We start from the raw sequence: 17,643 nt of genomic DNA, 5'->3' as shown, positions 1-17,643 counted from the left end.
TTTCCACGCACTAGATGCCTTATCATTCTTAATTTTCCCATACTAGTAAAAAACACCCGTGTGATATTAACAACGAAGCAATCAGTACCCTCATAAGAGTTCAATTAGCATTTAAATACTTTTTATCACTTTAAATCGCAAACCTAAACTATTGTTTTTTCCTCTCTGTGTTAAATTTGTTTTTTATTGCCTTTTTTTCAAGTATATATATTTTACAGACTTGAAACTTCACAGTAATGTTCCTTATGTTACGCAGGATGACATTTTCCGAAAATTAGATCCCATGGGTGGTTAAAACCAGGCAACAGTGGGTACTATGTCTGCATGAGAACAGGATTTTGCATTGTTCATGCCTTCTGCGTCTCCATGGCAACGGGCATCGCGCGGCAGTGGCGTACCCACAAGGAGGGGCATGTATAATGAGCGGCGCAAGAGTGATCTGCCTGCAGACTGCCGTAGCGAAGTACGGGTACATCAGTTGTACGTTGCGTGCACGAGTCTGGAAACCATCGGTGCTATTCATTTACTCTCCGGTACATTATACAGCATTGTAATAAATTTTCACTGAATTTTTTTTAAATTTACCATTACTGTAAATGGGAGATGTGGCTTAATTCTTTTTCCATTAGTATAGCCGTGCGAAGCCGGGTCGGGCAGCTAGTAGTTTATATGCCAGAAAAATCTGATTATAAACGTTTACCTACGTGGTTGATATGTGGCAGATACAATTAATTACCTAAAGCAGATCAAGCGAAAAAACTTTCTTCCCCCGCAAGATGCTTGTCCTTGCATGTCAATATAGACTCTTTCCGAACACCTCCTTACAGGACCACTTAGTCTAAAGGATCCTCGAAAGGTTTTCAGATATTTTTGTTCATCTCCCGAATGGTTGCTAAGCTCCTTAAGGAATCGCCAATGCAGCCTTTCGTGAAAGGACGAGTCTTTTCCTGCACGTGGCGCTACATTTTCGTTAAAAAAAAAAAATCCAACGACAGTCTGCTGCTTAGCCAGCCAACTTCTGTTTACAATCTTTAATGTTCATCTATTACTATAGAACGAAAAAATTCGTGTTAACTTCTGGTACCTCGACGAGTTTCACGCACGTGTACATAAATAAGTCGGTGTTTCTCGTCCATTAGCTACTGCCACGTCTTACGTTCCGATAGGACTACGTGCGATTGGGGCAATTTAATTGTGTTATGTTGTTATTGGTCTATTGTCCGAAGGGGTGTAAGAGCCAACTGTGGTCCAATGAGGACGCAGTTCAAGTCTCTCTCTCGACCAGCCTCTCTCCAAATAATAGCGCGAATTTTTTGGATGTCCATCTATTAGCTACTATCAAATAATAAACTTTAATATTTAAAAATTTTTGTGAGCGAGTCCTTCAGTACTCGCCAGTGATGTGCAAAATCTTACCTCGGTAACGAGATTAATGTGTTCTCATGTTGCAAATACGAACTATAACGTAGGATATTTTAAAATAATGATGAGCGTGTTAAATATAAGCGAATTATTTTTTTTAACTAAATTTCTGGACGCGGATCACACGTAGTTTCCGCACCCGCCGCTAGAACTCGCTGCCGGAGCAGCTACGTCAACTATCGAACCAGTCCATTTGCAGAGCGAAATCTTAAACAAAATAATGAAACAGCTCCGATAAAAGCAAAAAAAAAAAAAAAAGACTTGAAAAATACTGAACGCCGACTTTGGGCCTGATTTTCGACAAGGAATTTCACTAAAATACTGGCCATCTTTTTAAAATTCACTAAACAGGTAATACTATTCAGTTTTCTTTTGGATTTGTGAAATTTGGTTGCCGCAATCCGCCACAGATGGCAGCAACGTGGTTACGCATTTCCGTTCCATTCACACGAAATTACTCCTACAAAACGCTATATACATAGAAGGTTAAGATGTTAAAAATCAATACAAGTATGAAAAAATTGATAAATAATAATACAAAAAATGCTGAGAAAGCGTTTCTTTCTTTGATAGCACCAGGTTGTGTTGTGTATAGAGATAATTCGGATATAATAATTTCACGGGTAGGTTTCTCGCCGATTTCAGCCTTACAAACGAAATGTTTCGTTCAGTTTCAGGACGCAGCCTCGCTATTCGTAAACGGTGAAAGTACGTGGTCACGACGCAAATGGCGAGAGAGAGAGAGAGACAGTATGTGTGCTGGTGGCAAGTCTTGTACGGTTCTTGCACGCACCTCGCGTCGTGCAGAACCCCCCCCCCCCCCTTCCCAGTGCGAGGCGTCTGCAAATGGGTGGTTTAGTACTCGTTGATGTCGGCTCTCTCCGTCTCCGCCGCGGGGAGACGTCGATGTTCCTGGAGCCATTTTCCGCTTGTACAGTTCTCGAGACGAGCATGTCCCGACTTTACTAGTTACCCCACACCTTCCTCGCGTCGTTCGGGTGATCCATGCCCCCCCCCCCCCAATTCCTCAACCACACAGGCCTCGATCCTAAGAAACCTATTTACCGCAGGCTGAGCGCGCGCACGCACGGAGAAATGAAATGCGTGCAAGGAGCGCGAAAGTAAATAAACTTCTTTATCCCCTCTTTTATCTTTATTCGCTTTTTTTTCTTCCCTGTAGAATTCTCTTCGCCTGCGTTGTTTCCTCATGCCATTTGACACGAATACGTACCTACACAGAAAAAAAAAAAAAAGAACTTTCTCTAATTTAACAAAAGATTTCTTTGGAAGAAAGTTGCCAAGAAAAATTTTGTAATTCTAAATAAAATATGTTGTAACTAGGTACAATACATGGCTATATTTTGAATATTCCTAATACGTTTTTTTGAGGTAAAACTACTTATTTCTTACGAAAATTGGTGTATCATTTTAAATTTTAATTAATGTTTCATTTAAGTTTAATTTTTTTTAAACCATAGGAAAGATAACCGAATATTCGATAGTTGGACTATATTTTGTTTTATTATGATAGTTAAAGTTTCCAGTTAACACTGGACAGCTATTCAAGGAACGGTTTACAATCAACTTTGACTTTTGCGGGTGCTGAAAAAAACACACAAATCATAAATGTCCAGGTAAGAATCCAAAATCGGTATTACTGTGGACACTAGTTTGTAGTGATACAGTTTTTTTTCATGTAAAAAGTACAAATTTTCAAATATTTGTAATTATAAATGAATATTTATGTTCCATTTACAAAATAAAATGACAGTGTTGGTCCATGGGCGACCCTGCGTGCACGTGACTCGCGAATATGAATAGAGAACGCGAAACGGCGGGTTCGTTTCGCGACAGGCTAAAATTTAAAAAGATTAAAAACTTTTTATTTAACAGACGTCACTGTTAATGAAAAACAAGCCAAGTATATTTATTAATCTAGGTGTTCGGGTTTTCTCTAATACAAACTATGACAAACGCTGTTAACTAGCAATGCTTATGTCCAAAAATAATTTTTTAAATCAATCTTTCCCATTGCAAGATTCATACAAACAACGCAAAATTCAATTTCTTATACGTCATACTTGGAAGCAAGTATTTTTCGCGGGAAAAAAAGTGTGTGCGCGGAGTCTACGCGCGACGGAAGTGAAACTTATTGCTAATTATTCAAATGTAGAGATAAATTAATAGTATTTTTTTAACATGATATAACAATTGAGAATAGTAAGGATGCAGGTATGATCTCAATGGGAAAAAAATTAATTGAGTAGTAGACAAACACAAGCAGCGTTACAAGTATTCCGTAACACCACTGCCGCGTCAATTTCTACTTCTCCCCTGCCGTCTCCCCTTCCGGCCGTTACAACTAGCATATAGCACGCACGCTACGGGCCTATACCCCCAATTCCTTGCCGTCTTCCCATTCGATCGCTAGCGCATGCGTTGGAGTGGCGTCGCCGCTGACGCACTCTCCTCCTCTACCGGTTCCCCCACCACGTACCTGACTATTCCCTCATGCGATCGAAAATTGTAGCCCCCCTCAGCAAATACGTTTCACTTAAAAACTAAGTACTCACTAGACTGCAATGAGGTAGGTTGGTGTGCTGACAGTAGACATACACCTGGACGAAACCCAGCCAACCACGAAACATAGACAATGCTACAAAGTTTTAACACACAGCTGGTTCGGAAATATTTTAGCGAAATATACTTCGCTATGCTGATTTACAGACTTTTCAACGAATGATTCACTTCAAATAAACGAAAAGTTCTTCGTAGTTCCACACACCAAGATTTCCGTATAAATTATGCTGTATCCCGATTTCCGAGTCCTTTGTTCCGTTGCTGACCCATGCTCGTGAAATAAAGAAGAGTGTTTTGTTGTATTTCAAAAGATTTTGCTTTTAATACAAATGTTGCTCATGCTATGGATTTTGACGTGCGGTAAAGAGTCTTTCAATTTTGTACAGTAGCAGGCTAGTTTCACACCATATGAATTCTACCGTGCCATTAATGTATTGTGCGCCTCTAATGGAATGCGATGGTACTTCTTTTTTTTCTGAACGTCCAAATTTCTAGCTTGAGGAACCGGCTTAAATAGCGAGGCCATGCGATACATATTGAACTATTACTATGCATTTGAAATGTTATAAATTGACATAGAGTGGTTGCCATACATTAATAAGGCGGTAGGGAAGAGCAGAGCTCTGTGATTAATTATGCAGTGGAGAAAGGAAAACAGTCTGATATGTGCAGGATGACTGTTCGTTTTCAGTACCTACGATATTCTCGTAAATCTACATAATATTGTGTTTTATTTTTGTTGAGAAGGACATGCAAATTCAAGTACGTTTGCAGAAAAATAGTTAATATGAAACATTATCTGCAAGAAAAATTCCATGAGCAAAATATGAACCCACAAGGGAACTATCTGATGGGGTTAACACAGCTTCCATTTGTCCAAAGGCGCCGCAGTGGGTAATACAAAGATCCTGCAGAAAGTCGAATGCAACCTACTCTTTGTTTTTTAGTTACAGATGACACTAAGAAACACCCTTGAGTATGTAAACAAACTTCCATGGATATGTCTGGTATCACTCCCAAAATAATTTAAACTATTTATACAAAAAAAAAGTGTCTTAATTTTCTACGAAAACATCCGAGGGGGTACAAGGGATATAAAGCTTTTAAAATTTACGCAATAATACAGAAATCTTATGAGAGACCACATCAATTCCATTCCAAGGGAATCGAGTCTTTACAGTAGGCTAAAGTCAGACAAAGAACGTGTTAGTTCCAAATTTAGCCTGCTCAGATCCTTGAGAGGAAAGTATTTCTGGAGAAACACCCACAGAGTAATGCCACATATAAAATTTAAAGTCAGGTTTGGTATCATGATATCCTCCAGGTACCATTCATAAAACATCGAGTAGACAATTGTAAGACACAGGCAAATCTGACGTTGCTTCAGATAAGTGTCAACTATAACTGCACCAGCGTAAGACAGGAGCAATTTCTAAGGCGATGAAAAATTGACACATTTGTTTCCACATAACTTGAAAGTGGCATTAGTACTATTTCCATTTATTTGCAGAAGTTTTCACGTTGCCAAAACTAACACATAACAACATGTATTATTCTAGTCAAATAGAATGCTATAATTTTGGCATGCATGTATCTGATACTGGGGAGTGTGTTATGTGCTTGCGGTATGAAGAGGAATCTTCACGTGGAGGTAAACAGATGGCGTCTTGCATAGTCTATGGCGTCTATGACAATTGTTTTATATATAAACTAAACTTAGTCATATGGAGCGACAACTGCTGCGGCCAAATAAAGAACCAGACTATGTTATTCCTGTACATTTTTCTAGTTACTACAGGTGTATTTAAGAGGATTGACCACAAATTTATGATGATTGGCTACAGCTTTTCGGCTTCTGATAGGGACTATGCCCTGATGTAGAAACGCCGGAAAGTATCAAAGTATTAGGTGTTGGAAGATGTTGAATCAGTGATAACCAGTGGGAGACATACGTACAATACTTTTTAAAGATTTAAAGATAAAGAAACATTTTTTGTCTTTGATGAAGCTGCATCGAACACAATCAAAACTAACAGGTTGCATATTTCGAAATTAGTGTGGTTACAAATAGATAGTGATCATACCGGTGTAGAGAAAATCACTAGGATTTACAGTGAACTCAAGGAATTTTCAACGTACAACATGCTAAACAAATGTTTTACTATTGATGATGTGGTAGGTGCAGTGATGGAACTGTTAACTAATCAACATGAGCTAAATTATGGTTAAATAAAAGACATACTTACTATGGTCAATTTATTTGATGAAAAATGATAAGCAATTCTACGTTGATTTGTTCAAAACTTAAAAATTTTGCTACCTTGTTTCTGACAAAAAAAGCTTCAAATATTACTTATATATTTCAATTAGTAGTAAACGATTGTAATTAAGTTGCTTACCTTTCCCTATAAAGTTGTTTATTTTATTTGGTGTACTTTTATATTGCATTGCATAATGTACTTGTTTTATATTATACTCATGCTTTATTCTAGATAAAAAATGTAAAACATAACATTGCATTTCAATTTAATAAAAACAATGAAACAAACAATTGTTTGTGCAAAATTATAAATTATATCATTGTATGCATTATATTGTCATTTGATGTTTACCTCCTTTAGAATGGAATTGTACTTGGTTTTAACTCCTTTCTGTATTTTTTGGACACATAATAAATTCTGTGATATCTTATATATGTACATACAAAGTTAAAAAGTTGGCATGAAAAACTTATCAAATCATACTTTGACCATCATTTTTGTGAGAAAATTATATATTGTTGTATATAGGTATATATATATTGCACGGTTTTTATGCATTATCTCAAAATAAACAATTCAGCACTTAGCTCCCTTGGGAAATTCCACTCTAAATTCAGTGAATGAGTATTTAAAAAAAGAACACTAATTATATGCATTTCTCAGAAGTGGAAATCCCACAAATTAATTTTGCTTTACAATTACGCTAGCAATATGACTGCAAGGAGTTTAATAAACATATTATTGACTCTTTAACCGTTATCTCTAAAGACGCTTGAGTAATGGGTAAAAGATTCACTAAAAAAATGATAAATTCTTCTTTAAACAAGAGTATGTAGGAATAACTCAAAAGACTTGTGGAACACCATGCCAATTCCTGCAAGGTATTGAGGGTGGTATGTAGAAATATTGCACGAGAGACGTCCGTGAAAAAGTAATACTGGGTATTGCGCGGTTCAGAAACAGCGAAATTAGGGTTCCTACGAGCACCACGGTGGACCGCGAGACAAAGTGAGCGAGAGATAGATAGATAGATAGATAGAGAGAGAGAGAGATAGAGAGAGAGAAAGAGCTATTATTAGCCTCAGCCTTCAGTGCCTGTGGGTGGCGCTCGCTGCTCGGACTCTTTAATATTTTTCCACGTTCCAGGGATGTCTAAACTCCTCCGAGACGAGAAGTTAATCAAGAAATGGAAGTAGGGACGAAGTCTGTCTCGCGAGCAGAAACTCTATAGGGTTGGCTTCGCCTTGTGAAGCTTAGACCTGATTTGGTTTATTCATATACGTACTGAGAGCTGACCAACAGGCATAGTCAAAAATAGGCTGGCACTGTACAGTATGAAACAAATACAAACAACATAAATACAGAAAAGAAATAAGGTGGAAAAAAATCAAACATTTAAGCAAGGGACTGCAGCCGAAAAAAAAAAAAAACTACTGCTAAAGAAATGAACACAAAGTAATGCACCATTGAATTCACATTAAATATACATATACTCATAAGATACTCATCTAACGAAATTAATAATTTATATTAATAAAATTGAATTACAACATTTCTTGTTAGTAATAATTTTCTTGCTATTTCAACAAACTAGGGCCATGTACACATGGCTCTTAAAACTATTTAATTGAAATTTTTTTTTTAAATTAGGCAACTATTATACTATACTCTGAACATGTTCCCACCAGGAATGTTTCTCTTTCCTACTAAACAAGTTATGCAAGTACTTTATAACAACAAATCTTTCATGCTTGCTTGTGATTGCGTTTTAGCATCAACAAACTAGAGTTAAAAAAAATGGCCAATCACGAATCGTGCAGCAGCAGGAAAATTCAACAGGTAAATTAAATATATGTAGTGATTTTTTAAAAATGCAAAGCCAGATTAAAAGTGTGACGTAATATGTTTTTATTGTTATCGTTTTAATAAATACCAAAATAATTAACATAAACATTGCAATCGACTTGAGCTGTAAAAATCGATTCCCGTGTTACCTGATAAGCACTTTATCCGCAATCAATTAAATATTTAAATATGGTTATCCTAACATACTTTGAATAGTTTAGCTGTTCTCTAGGATGGTCTCTTCTAGTCGAAGCCTGTTTTACTCATAGCATTTGTAAACAAAGTAGTCATGTCGTGACTTCCAATGCTTACGTTTCATACGGGTCTGTTCCAAATGTTTTACTAAATAAATATTTATTTTACGGCAGGAATATTTCTACTATATACCAATAACACTTTCAAATCTGATAGCACAGATGATCTGCTTCTTTTACTGACTTTTAACATGAGATCTAACAAACATCTTACTGATTTCCTGTGAATTATGTACTGATTCACGGTAGTGTGCATGCATTACTAATTTAGGACATCAATATCACATACGGACGTAGTCTCAACAGAGAAGAGAAAAAATGTTTCCTTTCCACCCAAACATTTTCTCCCATGTCACGCGTTGTCTCCATAAATTTAACACTTTCAAACATAACCCATTATATTGTGGAAAGAAAGAACAGCAAACGAATAGGTTCAAAGTAGATCAGATGACTGATGCAAGGGAAACGAGTTGTGACATTTGAACTTTGAACCTTTCAAACGAATTAAATGTGTAACCACAATAACAGTTTAATCACTTCAGAGTGAACGAAGTGCGAGATAATGAATACATACTATTTGTAAATTCTTTCATTCGAACAAAACCAAGGGAATATTCTGTGATAAGAGAAAATTATGCATTGCCACACATTTAATAACTCTGCAATGCTACACGCGAAGTCGTATTCTATCGTATCACATCGAGTATGCTGTGTCCTCCATACTTCTAAAGAATTTAAATTTTTGGTGAAGTCTAAACCACAAAATTAAAAATCCGCGAAAATTGTGGATTGAAAATAATACCACGAAAAATAATCATACAACAATTTCAACTTGTGGATACCCCAATACAGCACAACCAGTTAGTTATACGTTCGAGTAAAAATTTCGAATGTCATGTAATGAATAATGATATTTATTTTTAACGAAACAATTGACTGACGTAAGGTTGATCACTATATGCAAATGTTCATGCTGTTATCTGTACCATTATTATAAAGCTGAAGAGTTTGTTTGTTTGTTTGTTTGTTTGAACGCGCTAATCTCAGGAACCACTGGTCCGATTTGAAAACTTCTTTCAGTGTTGGATAGTACATTCATCGAGGAAGGCTATAGGCTATATTATATTATCAATAACATTAGGGATCCTTACTAAAAGTCCAATTTAGAATAAAATGCGTTGGAGGGGGTTAGATACAACATGCAGTACACGTACGAAGTATGTGTTGACAATGCCGCAGGCGCTAGAAGTTTATTTCCTATTGCCTATTAACATTGTTGCCACGCACTAGATGCCTTATCATTCTTAATTTTCCCATACAAGTAAAAAACACCCGTGTGATATTAACAACGAAGCAATCAGTACCCTCATAAGAGTTCAATTAGTATTTAAATACTATTTTATCACTTTAAATCGCAAACCTAAAACATTGTTTTTTCCTCTCTCTGTGTTTAATTTGTTTTTTTCTTTTACTATAATTATTTTTATTATTTTTAATTAATTTTAATATTTCGGACCATCAATAATTTTCCTCTCCCGTTACAATTCTGACAAGGTCTTATATATATATATATATATATATATATATATATATATATATATATACCACTCACTGACTCACTCATCACGACATCTCTGAAACTATACACCCGATTGACTTGAAATTTAGCATAATTTCTCATTTTGTGATGTAGACGCTCACTAAGAACGGATTCTGCGGAAATACGATCCCAAGGGGAGTTTCGGGGCGTAATATATCAAAATTTCCAGTTTTTGGTAGGAAATCACCATTGCAACGGCTGTTGCTTTGTTGATGCTTCATTCGTCTCTATGGCAACGACTATTTCATTGTTAGTGCAGTCCTCATCACCGTTGAAATTTTGTGGGTACTTTAAATATCAAAAATTGCCCTTTTTTTTCAAGTATATATATTTTACAGACTTGAAACTTCACAGTAATGTTCCTTATGTTACGCAGGATGACATTTTCCGAAAATTAGATCCCATGGGTGGTTAAAACCAGGCAACAGTGGGTACTTTGTTTGCATAAGAACAGGATTTTGCATTGTTCATGCCTTCTGCGTCTCCATGGCAACGGGCATCGCGCGGCAGTGGCGTACCCACAAGGAGGGGCATGTATAATGAGCGGCGCAAGAGTGATCTGCCTGTAGACTGCCGTAGCGAAGTACGGGTACATCAGTTTTACGTTGCGTGCACGAGTCGGTGCTATTCATTTTCTCTCGAGTACATTATACAGCATTGTAATAAATTTTGACTGAATTTTTTTATTTACCATTACTGTAAATGGGAGATGTGGCTTAATTTTTTTCCATTAGTATAGCCGTGCGAAGCCGGGTCGGGCAACTAGTGCTTTATAAAGTTATTCATTCCTCTACTCTAAACCTTTTCTGAAATATTTGTAAGAAAACTGTGTACTAGCTTAACTTTCTTCTCGAACATGTGCTGAGAAAAATTTTCTCAACTTATTGTTCCGGCGAATATGCGTACTGAGTTCATTGGTTCAACTTGGTACATCCTGCAATATAGCATACGTATCTTCCACAGCTCATCGAAAAGTTTGTACTAGACAAACAGTCAAGAACTAAGTTGACAGATTCTTAAGAACAACAAAGTCAGTGAGTAACAAGGTGCCCGTTTGCTATAGAACGTCTGTCTTCGTGACATGCGGTTAATAATTGTCAGGTGATGACATACAATGATGTCGTTGAATTCACATGTCATCCCACCATCGTCATAATTGCAACACCCAAAACATTAGTCTTCACCACGCATGATGATGGCTAATAAGTATGAATAATAATTCCCTTAGTAAGACACAGTTATTAAAAAAAAATAGTCATTTAAAACTGTTTCCACAATGTAAGCTTTACACTTGAACCAATGTCTTGGTTGTTTTACAAACATACCGCAGGCCATCGAATGATAAAAATTCGCTCTACACTATTTCACGAAGTAATGCATGCAAGGTCACACACAGCCTGCTTGATATATATCTCGAGAGGGAGGGGGAAATTGAAATAACCGAATAAATAATGTAAATACTGGTTGCATTTAACAATTAATACCTGGCTAGTTTATTGAAACACGTCATGGATATGACATAAAAAGGAACTTGAAAATGTTTCGTTATTATTTGGAGAGAGGCTGGTCTGTATACCATTATACACTCTAACTGCGTCCTCATTGGACCACAGTTAGCTTTTACACCCCATCGAAGGACAAGAGAGACCAATAGCAACATAACACAATTAAATTGCCCCAATCACACATAGTCCTATCGGAAAGGAAGATGTGGTAGTAGCCAATGGACGATAAAAACCGACTTATTTGTGTACATGTGTGTGAAATTCGTGGTGGTACCAGAAAATAACGCGAATTATTCGGGACTTTCGTTATGTAACAACAGAAGTCGGATCTTCAACATCATGCACCAGTACGAGGTAGAACAGGAAAACCCGAGACAAAATACGATTCTAACTTTCAAAAATTCAAACTTGAATCCGTCCGGCACTGTTTCATATTGAGAAGTAGGTCTTTTAAAAGGAACGTAGCACAAACACCTTAGCTTCATCAGATTACCAGTCATCACGGATTATTTATGATTTCCTTCCAAACTTAACTTTGACTAGTTAACTGGGGTCGACAGTGATTTGCAGTTCTATTTTCTCATATAACATAAGTGGATATACTTTATAAAAGTGACTGTAACATTTATAATATTTATAGTTTTCACTTTTACACATCGTTAAACCACTTTATTTTCGGCAGAGAAAAAATATTTTCTTTTTAAAGAAACGACGTTATTGTAAAAAAATTTTATATGTTTATTTGCATTAATATTTAGGATGACACTAGTTTGGGTTGTAACACAAAATTCTCTGTACAAAAATTAATAGCGGAATTCATTATTTTAAAAGTTGTTCTATTTTAATTACAATGCAAGCTTACTTTCACTCTTAATAAATAAACGTGACGAACAAAAATTTGGTTTTAAGCAACGTAAGGTACGTAGCAGTGGGTCGTTAAAAAGTTTTTTTTGGTTGTTACAAAATGATTTAATTTTTTGTGGCAAAGAAAGAGGTTCTAGAGCGCAATAGCTTTAGAAAAAAAATGTTAATTTATCGTTTGTTGGACCATCATATTTGAAAAAAGTTGTCAATTAGTCAATTAAAAATACTAGCTGGAAAATAGCGCTTAACGCGCCCTCCTTACCCCTAATAGTTGCCCATCGAAGCGGCGTTGGTTGCCAGGATCTGGCCGCGTCGACACAGCTGAGTTACTGTTCTAAACCGCTCCTCAAACATTTAATCAGGCGGAAAGGAACACAAACAAAAGCGGAGAGCCCGGCCGATTAAGTACTCTCTGCTCCAATTATAACACACAGCGTACTTCGCTTGCTGCGCAGTTGCTTCCATCGTAATCCGAACTACTTGTTTATTGGATCATACGTTCGTGAAACGTTAGGCGAAGTACGCACACACTATTAAAATGAGGCACGTATACTTATGCACATGCGTCAGAAGTTATACTTATTTTTGGTTTCATACGATACTTTTTTAAAATTAAATTTTCAAAATATTATAAAAAATTGATCACATTACTTTTCTAACAGAAATTGTTTTTACAGCACAGAGGATGTGAAGGTTGTGTGTGTGTATGTATATATAATATAATATATGTACACATACACATACTGATGAACTTCTTGGTATTTCGCGGGCTTTACGCAGTGTAAGACGGGGTTTTTAAGAGACTGATTTAAATACAAACATTTAATTTTTTATTTAAGAGATTCAAACAACTGTGGGATGGGGGATGGAAGTGAAGTATTGTTTTTCCAAATCAGATGGAAAGTAATTTTGTTTTGTTTTGAATATCAAGCGTACAAAATTTCTTTAAGAAATACCAAACTTTTCCTCAAGTGGTGGGAATAAGAGACAGGGAGGTTTTTCTAAATCTCATACAGACAGTGCATTTCCTTTATTTTCGAAATTAGTTATTGACAATAAATTTGGTCAAGCGTGCAAAATTTCACCAAGAAGTACATACATTTAGTTATAAGGGGTGGGAAAGGGGTATGAGGTGGTTATTCGATATCTCATGTGGACAGTGACATTCCTCAAGTTTTTGTAGGTAAATTATGCAAAATTTCATCCAGCTTGGAATAAAATGTCGAATTGTATCACAAACAAAACAAGACACAACACGTTATATCCAATTAATCAATTCGATTGTGTTAGTAAATTGCTCCGTTTAAGTGAAATTTGATTGAAAACCTGTCATAGCTACTCTACTTTTGATCAGTGATTTCCTACACATCACTTGACTTCTACTGATCTGGCAGCGAGTCCACCAACTTAAACATATGTTCCAGGTGACTCCTGGCTGGTCCACCATTCAGCATGAGCTCGTTAACGCGGTGTTAAGTTACAATCCTGATCAATTCGTGTTTTGAGTGTAAGTTATATTTATGTGTAGCATTGTTTAAAAAAAATTTGTAAGGGAAGATTTCGAAGAAACATACCTATTGCAGTAACCATGGTGCAAATTCCAAAACGTTTTTCCACCTAAATATACGTTTCACGAACCTTTCACCAAAAAAAAAAACCTCGTAAACTCAAAATGTTTACATTTAATTACGTAAGTTTTTAAATACACGATAACTACATTATTTTAGAATTATAAATATAATATATAAATATAGAAATTCGATCGAGTTATTTAATGGGCAAAAAAAACAACCAAAGGAGGTAATTTTTATTTAAAACACCAAATCAAAGGGTGGGAATAAATGGGGGATGAAAAAAAAATCTCACTCCCTTAGTAATCACATAATCAAATCTGTTCAGAATTGTTACAAGCCTTCTAAATACTACACTGTTAAAAACTTTCACCTTAATTTTACGTAGAATGCTGGTTACAATTTTTCCAAGGCTCTTCGTAAATTTACTGTATTCTTTGTAAGTTTACACGGGTTCAGTTAACTTACTTTTAAACATTCATAAAGAATAATATTTTCTTTTTACTTATTGACAAAGCATTCGAAAACTGGTTAAGTCTGTAGCAAAAAAAAAAAAAACTTTTTTTTTTTCTTTCGCCAACGTATCTGCCTTGTTTACAACGGAACACATATTTCGGAAGTCTAAACACGACGCAAGTTTCAACGAAGATCCAGTTATTTTTAAATGTCGAAGAACGATTGTTTCTTTTTCCGGTTGGATCCTTGTTTAAAAGTTCGTAAATTCACTTGTCATTTCTGACGGCGTATCTGGAAAGTTTTGCGTGAAACAGTTTCTTTCTTTTTTTTTTTTTTTAATCACAGTGATCTTCCTCGCGCCCTGTGTTTCGCTGCCTCGTCGACCGGCCCCGGGCCGTACACTCTCGCAAAACGAGCGCGCGCGCGCGTAAACAATGCAACACCGGGCGGTTTGTTCGCCCCGCGGTGATGGGGGGAGGGGGGAATCGAGGCGGAAGACATTCCCGCCGTTAACGAACTGAAACAAAAGCCGTCGCCCCATCCGGCCGCAGGCGACGTCATTTTGGGAACAAACGGAGAGGGGAGAAGTGTGTGTGTGTGTATGGGGGGCGGGGGTGTGGAAACTCAACTCGGAGCACCCTTGCAGACGTCTCGTCTTCAGGATCGCTCTCGCCGGCGCGTGCGGTGGGCGGGGCCTCAGAGACGCCCGCCAATCGGCCCGCGGTCCGTCCCGCCTCACTGGACACCCCTGGGGCTAACCTCGATGACGACATGGGTGCGTGGGTCTCCACGCGCGTTCCGAGTGAAAATCCACAAACAAGAAGGAAAACCGTGCTCTAGTATTTCAAACACGCGGTGACATTGCGTTGGAAATAGACCTTTATCTCATACCGTCTCTTCATGTCTTCAACGGAATCTAAAAATATGATTCATAAAACTACTGGAAATATCTATCTACACAAATTGACCCAACTTCGGAGTTGAGTTGCGAAAGTAGGCAAAAGTATGTAAAATAGCAAAAAATTATGAAAAAAAAAAAACTACGCAGAAGTATTTAAAAGTATTCAAAATATGCAAAAGTATGAATAATTATTCAGAAATATGAGTATGTATGGAAAAGTAAAAAAAAAAAAAAGCATGCAAATAATGCAAAAAAAAAATGTGGAAATCTGTAAACGTTTACAAAAGTTTTGGAAAGAATACGAAATCATGCACTGCATTGGTTTCTTTCGATTCTGTTTAGTGAAATTTCAATCCATTTCATTTATTTCATTACTTTTGGGTACCTTTGATTTCATTTCTATTGTTTCAATTCATTTAGAATGATACATTAGGTTTCAATTTATTTAGTTTCATTTGGTTGTATTTCATTTACATTTATTTAGTTTTCAGGTAATTTCGATTGTTTGACTTTGATATGTAGAGTTAGGTACCATTTCAATATATTTCCGTTCTTTTCTTTGATTCATTTCGTTACAATTAAAACATTTATTCATTTAAATTCGATTCAATTAAAAGAAACCCTATCTCCCTGCTAGAGGATTACAGGGAACACGAACGCTCATACATTGAACTTGAACTTGACCTTGGCGGCCATTTTGGACAGCCATTTTGGATTTGGGCGCCATTTTGTTTTATGACGTCATCGCAGCCATTTTGTTTTCCACCATTTTGGATTCTGGAACATTACGCCATTTTGAAATTTGTTGTTGCACTTTTTGTTACGCCCGCCATCTTTATCTTTTTTATTTATTAACGAAAATATTTGGAAATGTTTTTAAAACATAATAAAAAAAATTATTAAATATTATTTTAATAAAATTTTAATAATTTTTTTTATATAAAAGACTTACAATAAAAAGAAAAGAAAACTCTTCCCAGATCTCCCGACGGCGTCTCCGGGCCCTGTTGGGTTACCCCGACGAACACTCTGGCGAGGGCCCGATTTGGAACGGTTCCGCTGCCGGGTTCCGGAATAGGAACCGGATTCCCTTTCGCCCGCCGGGGATTTGGCGGTCATGTTGCTTCTATGCCGTCTTTAATGGCTGTATGGATGTTTCACATCAATAAAACCAATCCCCATGCAATCGAGCAATAGTTGTTACATACGTTACACACACGTTAACCATGTTAACTACTCACGTCCGTTACCCTGCAATTCTGATAATACTATAACGGCTGTAAAAATATTTCGCTTTAACCCGAAGATGAAAAAAAAAAGTCCTGACACCCAGCTAGGTTGGTAACGCATATTTTGACGTGTAACATCTTAACTCTCAGTATACGGCAAATGGTGGGAGTAATTTCGTGAATGTGTAACAGAAATGTGTAACGGAAATGTGTAACAGGAAGTTACTGTCGACCGATCTGCTATCTAAAGCGAACGGCGTGAACCAAAGTTCACAATGACAATGGGAAACGTTATCGTATTAACAGTTTAGTGAATTTTAACAAGATGGGCAGTATTTAAAAAAAAAATCCTTGTAAAAACTTAGGTTCAAAGCTGGAGTTAGGTATTTTTTTCCAAGTCGTTTTCGCTTTTATCTGTTAAAATACGTGTCTGTTAATCGAAGGTTCGATATTCGACGTAGAGAACATTCAGATCTCTGCGCGCAATAATAACAATATTATTTTACGATTCCGGCAGCGAATTCTAGCGGCGGGTGCTATACATACATGTGATTCGCGTCCCCTACCTAAAAACACATTTTTCGTATAGGCCTATTTATCACGCTAGACATTATTTTAAATTAATTGTGTGTTGAATTTCGGGTCCGAAGTCCGAGTTTCGAATTATAAGTGTATTTGAAGCATGAGAACACATCAATTAGCTCGTTTCCGAGGTAAGATGTTACACATCACTAGAGAGTACCGAAAGACAAATATTTTCTGTTACTCCATATATATTTATTCTAATTTGGGATAGTAATTTTTGAACTTCCAACTCAACCATTATTTTTATTTGTTTTCATAGGAATGCACTGTACAATATACACTGCTATAAATATTTTTTGTAGAATTACAATTTAATTACAATAATTCCTTAAGGGTGTGCCTCCCATTTCAGGTCCTGTATTTATATTTACAGTAATTTCAGATAAACTTGTAGACTTTTTAAATTTTTTAACTTTCACGAAATGAAAAAATATATACAGCGCATACTTTTTGCATAATTAGCTGCCAAAGAAACATTTTTTAACGTTTTTGGGTTGTACAAATAAGGAGAATTTAATTTATTGCAGAACTGAAACTTTTTAGGTTTAACTGCAATGCCACTGGCTACTT

This window comes from Bacillus rossius, chromosome 7, assembly GCF_032445375.1.
Source record: "Bacillus rossius redtenbacheri isolate Brsri chromosome 7, Brsri_v3, whole genome shotgun sequence".
Classification (NCBI taxonomy): domain Eukaryota; kingdom Metazoa; phylum Arthropoda; class Insecta; order Phasmatodea; family Bacillidae; genus Bacillus; species Bacillus rossius.
Note: the sequence above shows the minus strand (reverse complement) of the source record.